This window comes from Notolabrus celidotus, chromosome 6 (assembly GCF_009762535.1).
Source record: "Notolabrus celidotus isolate fNotCel1 chromosome 6, fNotCel1.pri, whole genome shotgun sequence".
Taxonomy (NCBI): Eukaryota; Metazoa; Chordata; class Actinopteri; order Labriformes; family Labridae; genus Notolabrus; species Notolabrus celidotus.
In genome coordinates, this window is record NC_048277.1 from 19,331,674 (window position 1) to 19,337,673 (window position 6,000).

At 40.8% G+C, this 6,000-nt stretch overlaps 1 protein-coding gene across 1 annotated transcript in view; it reads right to left on the minus strand.

Moving 5' to 3' along the window:
• Nucleotides 1–5,795, minus strand: part of sema3d (sema domain, immunoglobulin domain (Ig), short basic domain, secreted, (semaphorin) 3D) — a 37,200-nt gene extending 31,405 nt beyond the window's left edge. Inside the window, exon 1 of the mRNA XM_034684795.1 lies at nt 5,423–5,795. The gene's annotated coding sequence lies outside the window, so the exon portion shown is untranslated. The remainder of the gene's footprint in view (nt 1–5,422) is intronic.
• Nucleotides 5,796–6,000: the final 205 nt, after the last annotated feature.

Genomic DNA, 6,000 nt, shown 5'->3' on the forward strand with positions numbered 1-6,000 from the left:
TCTTAAAAAGCACCACTGTCTAATTGTTTTCTTTAATTTGTTTTCTCAGGTTATAGAGTAAATATTAAGACTGCAAGCTGGGCTTCATTTTGGATTTCAACCTCAAACATTATCCCACCTTATCAGAGTGAAACACACACAGCATGTGTATCTCTTGGGAAAACAGAAGTGAAATGAAAGCAAAATAAAAAGGCCAAAGTATCTCTTTACCCACAAGATGGTGATAAAGATGGTGAAGGACCTTGGTTGGAAAGGTTAAATTAAAATTACCACTAAAAAAGGAAAGATTGCATAGTACAAAACATGTTAGGTAAGGATACCTGATACCTCCTGTGGAGTAGAACATTTGATCCCCTGCCATTAGGAAAGTCTGTATTTCCTGCAGCAGCTCCCCCTCTAATAAATCCTATAAATCAGAAATCCAGACTGTTACACCCACTCTCACAACCTAACAACAGTGTAGTCCTGACAGTAAACCCCACTGCCCTAGTTAGAGGGATTAGGTGAGTTTTCTTTTCTCTCTATGCAAACCATTTACAACCATCCATTTGCATCACATAAGCAAATTCCCAACAGCCCACCAAAATACAGCTGACCTCTCATGAAAATCACATTTTGCTTTTAAACCTCTATGTGGGAAATCTATGAATGGGACGAAACAACATTCCAGTTGAATTCCTTCCGTTTGTGAAGTATAGAGTACGTCTTTGGGGAAAGCCCACAGGAGATGGATAAAATTCCAGCCCTGAGGTCCTGTCTGTCCACATTTTGTCCCAGCCCATGCTGTTATCTGAAAACATCGGTAAGAGAACACTTAGGGCAACTGCTGGTATGGTAACAAGATACACCAAAGACAGATAATAGACAAATAAACTCCTTCTGTCTCTCCCTCTATCCCACTTTGTCTCGTAACATCCAGTCAGGACAGATGACTGTCCACCAACAAGTCCTGTTCAGGTTTCTACCTGTTAAAAGAAAGCTTTACCTTACCACTGTTACCAAATGCATGCCCATTTATGGAGCAATCATGGGCCACTGCAAATAATATTATAATTTGAATCACCTAAACTGGCTCTATCTGTAAAGTGACATAAAGTGCTTGGTTTATACAAAAAAGTTGATTGATTGATTAATTGATTCATCTCATAATGCTAGTGCTGCCTTTGTTAAAGACTTGCCCACTGCAGCACTACTGCACCTCTTCTTCAAAGAGTAAATGTGAAGGTGGAGGAGTGGTGGTGAGAAGTGATACTGGATCTGCAGTTAACTGTTTTCAATAGAGAGAACAGCAACAGAAACAACATGTGGAAACAAAGAGGAGCGGCTATTCAAAACCAAGTAGCATCCATGTAAGTGAGACCACAACACATGGAAAAATATGCGGATAGCTCGGATGATAAGGGACAACAAAACAAGCATCTCTACACATGCTGAATGGGTCATGACTAGGCTTCGGTATCAAGAACCGGTTCAAATTTCTGAGATTTGGGGATTAAGTAAAGTACATGAATTTACATTTTGCATTACACGTTCCACATTTTGTAGCGCTTCCAATGAGTAAAAATGGGACAGGTCCCCAAATTACAGAGCCGTACCATCCCACTTTTTGGTACCCTTCTGTTGGGGTGCCAGACATACCGATCCGACCCCAGAAGGTGGAGATTGAAATTACACGCTGCCGACCAAGTGGGGCGCGGTTGGCTGTGGAAATGCAAACAGGATCAGGCTTTACCGATCCGACCCGTACCAAACTGCACTGATCCATACCAGACCACTTGGTGGTAACGAGCCATAAGTCTTTCAGGATTAGGCCTCAGTGAGAATTATTTTTCAGTCCACAGACATTCTACTTATCGCCAGGACCTGCTGTGCTGGCATAACATTAGATCATTTGTTATGCAGTATGCCATGAAAGTAGAGAGGGATCATGGCGAACCACAAAAAGCTAACTGGAGTTGGCTAAGCTTCACTAAAAAAGATAATGACACAGTGTAACAAAGACAATTCATGCAAGAGAGGAAGCGCATCGATGATGACGAAGCACTTAATTCAGCACAGCGGTCTGCTGTTCACGAAAACACCCCAGCCACAGCTAGCAGTAGCAGCTTCAGCAACGTCTTGTCACATTCAAGTGCAAAACAAAAATGAGCTCACATTTACAGAATATTGAGGTAAATGAATCATGTCTACAAACTAGGGATGTACATTTTAAGTATTTTCCGTGATCGAGTTTTGGAAATGTTAACAATCAATTATCAATGAATTGATAAAAACATTATTATTCTTACGTCAAAAACAATGCCAAATATGTTTTTTCCCCCTAAATTTTATTTTCTACAGCAACGAAATGCTTATAATGTCCTGTTTAAAGTTGTCAACCTTCGTGTCCATGTTGTTGTTGGCAGCAGTTTTGTATTGATCCTCTTTTAAAAAGCGCACGTGGAGACCTGACGCACAGCCGCAGCCGCCAGCTGAGCGTCTCTGCTGTGCGCAACACCTTTAACAGCTGATTCACTTCGAAACATGCTTTGAACTTAAAACACCTCCCTGATAGCTGAATGAAATATGAGACCACATGATGTTTGTTCCACGTGACGGAAAATTGATAACAAAAATGCGTGTTTCGAGTAATTTCTTAACAATCAATTAATCGATAATCGATTAATTGTGGTCATCCCTAATACAAACAGTCCAAATGTTTGCTTTTTAGTTCAGAGAGCCCCACTTGACCCCTGGTTCCTTTGAAGAGACCCTGTTCTGCAAGAACTCTATTCACCTTAGCGATGGAGGGGAAGAGGAACAAAGAGAAAGTGGATGGAAGTCACTGTGCTGTGACAACATTTGTGGTAAAGGGGTTAAGGCTGATTTATACTTCCGTGTCGTCCCTACGCAGCAGGGTCTGACGCGGACATGAGCACCACATACTTGTGCGTCGTTGTGTCCGTGTTGCGCTGCTTAGACCTCTTTACCACTGTTGAGACAACAATTTTCAGGTATGCAAAATGTGTTATGTATGCTGATATTGTGTTAAATTCATGTATTTATGTTTTATTTCTCTATCATTTATTTATCTAAGTATATAAGGTTTGCAATTTTTCTTGTCGATCCATCATTATGCGAAAGAGTAATGTTTATTTTTATAAATCAAGGAGAAAAATAAAACACTTGTCACAGTTCACAGTTCAGTTGATAAAAATGAAATAGTTCCCATCCCTTGTCATGCAGCTTTGAATGTGCATGAGAGTCTTCATGCATGAGCATGTGTGTCTGTGTAAGCTAATACCAACCCTTGGTGGGCAGGTGGGAGCAGGTGGATATGAAAGCAGTGAGTGACGGTTGGAAGTGCTCTCACTTGTCTCCTGATGGCCTGAGGATGTAGGGGTACACCCAAGTATGCTATGCAACAACTCTTCTCAAGAGCATTAAAGTCTTCTAGAAATGTGGAAAATATGTTCTATTGTTGTTCCTCAGTCCTGGGAAGGATTTAGCAATGTGGTTACCTCCACACTGGCTCCAGTACAGTTCAGTACAGACAGAGGAAATGCAGAGGCCACAGAGCTGCAGGGCAGGCCAAGCCAGCCAAGCTGTCTGTCTGCAAGTCATTGGCACCTAGCTGTTGTAGACTCTCTAAACACACTAACATCAGCACTGCAGAGAAGGTGGCTGAGCCGCTTTGTCTGTCTGCTCTGAGGGATTCTGGAAACATGACCATAAAAGGCTGGGATAGTGTGCAGCATGGCTACAAGTATGTTTTAATAACACTTTCAACCGAAATCCTGTTGAGTTTTGAGAAAGTGTTCTTTCAGTTTTTAGTTTTCATCACCAGAAAGAGCCTCAGCATGAACTGTGTTACACTGCCTCAGAGAGCAGGATCAGTGCTGTAGGCCACTCAAAACACAGCTGAATATTGATGCTGTGTGCGTCAACATGCCGTACAGAACATGAGGGAATCAGAACACCCAGGAGCCTAAGGGTTAGCTCTTTATAGTTGAAGTAACTGATACAGTAAACAAAGTACAGCCACACATCCTTCTCAACCCCTTCAACGAGTCTCACAATATATGTAATTATCAAAACCAGTCACAGACATGAGATTAAGATACAGTTTCTTCTTCAAAAACGTGTTGTCACTTTTGAAAAGGTTCCTTGAACGTCCTCTAAGCTCACAAGTATAGCTCTCAGGGCTTTGATTTCAGCAGCTGAATCTGCTGTAAACCTGTAACTGCTTGTGTTTATGCAACAGTCTGCATTAAGCACACCAGGCAGACACCACCTAGTGACCCACTAATTTAACAGACAAGAAAAAAAACAGACATTTTAGGGCTTGTCTCTCTGTGGTACAAAAAACATAAAAATCCTTTTTTTTGCCTCACAAACGGAAAAACACTTTTAGAGTGAAACAATACCAACAACTCCAATCTTCAGTTCTCTTACAACTCTCCCTTAACCAGATCCTTGTAAGACGCTCAATAAATCTACAGAGATGTAATAAGTGCACAGGTGGTCTTTGAGACTGTTTAGACTTACTTAGAGGAGAAAAATAAAGGTAAAACCACACAAGACAGTGTCTTCTTTTAACACAATAAAGCAAAAATGTTCACTGCAACTTATTGAATGTACTGCATAAAAGCATGAACATGGTTTAGACCAAGTACAGGTGGTTGAAAGTGAGCCTTGTGAAATTCAGTTTGACAATATTTGAAGCCCATGTGTCAAACAATGTAGGCTACTGCTCAGTGTTACTTCTAGAATAAACTGAAAACATCTCTACCTACAAAAATCTCTCAGTATTGAGAAATCACACATTAATGCAGCTCAATATTTAGAGGTTGAAAAATCAGCTGAATTAAAGGAAATCATTAATACCTCATCAACATGCTTATATTCATTAAAACACCATCAGCCCACTCCTGTTTGCACAGTTGAGAAACACAATACCCCCCACTAAGAACAGCATTGTTGTACGAAGATTGTTTATTGTTACAATTCTATTCAAAAGGATTACATGCCTCTGAAAATTATTTATAGGATAATATAATTTCAGAATGCACTGTATTGTGTAAAAAGTTAGTGAGCCGCCATGCTTTCAGCAAAGTTTTCACACAAGTCATCATTTTAGAGTTATGTGATATAAAAACACTGTTTTTTATTTATGGACTGAATTTAATAATGTATCCCAAATGATATAGACTACTCCTCCTCTAAGTCATCCAACTTTAATAACCACTCTAGCTTGTTAAACATCCTATCCTCGTTAAGCTTTATCACACTAATGCAACAGATGGAAAAGGCAGTAACTAGCCTTCCGCAAACGGTGAATTAACTCAAACTGTACTCTGCTGTAGCTGAATGTTGCGAGTATTAAATAAAGTGGTAAATAATTGTACTATCTTAGCTGCCGTTTTTCAGAGTTTCATCCTACCTGTGCATCCAGCTGTCTCCCCTCTCACGCGCACATGGACTGCTGCGTCACTCTGCTTAATTGGCTGACTCAAACAGCAAAAGTCACCAAAAGTATGACACTCGCACAACCGCGTCCCCACCAAAAATAGAGTGGATGAATAAACAAGAATTCTAACCCAGAATAATACTTCCACTCGCCTTAATTGTAGTTCAACGCACACTGCGGCTCTCTTGAACTCTTAGTGCACTCTGCGTGTATGTGAGTGTGTGTGCTGGGTGGCTGCTTCCTCTGTGGCAGTTCACTCCGGGAAAGAAAGACAGTAAACTCCCAATTACGCTGCTGCTGGAGGGGAGGGGCCCTCAGCATCTGTACCGCTGCCAGTTCGGACGAAGTAGTCACTGTTCTAACTGAAAAACAATGAATGATGTTCCTTTATGTTGTTTTAACGTTCTGTATGTGATGTAATAATGCAGTCTATAGCAGGGGTTCCCAAAGTGAGGGTCGTGAACCCCTGGGGGGTCGCGAGACACGAATGGGGGGTCGTGAGATGTCTTCTAGAATGTTTTTTAAGTTATGTTATGTATTATTATTATATC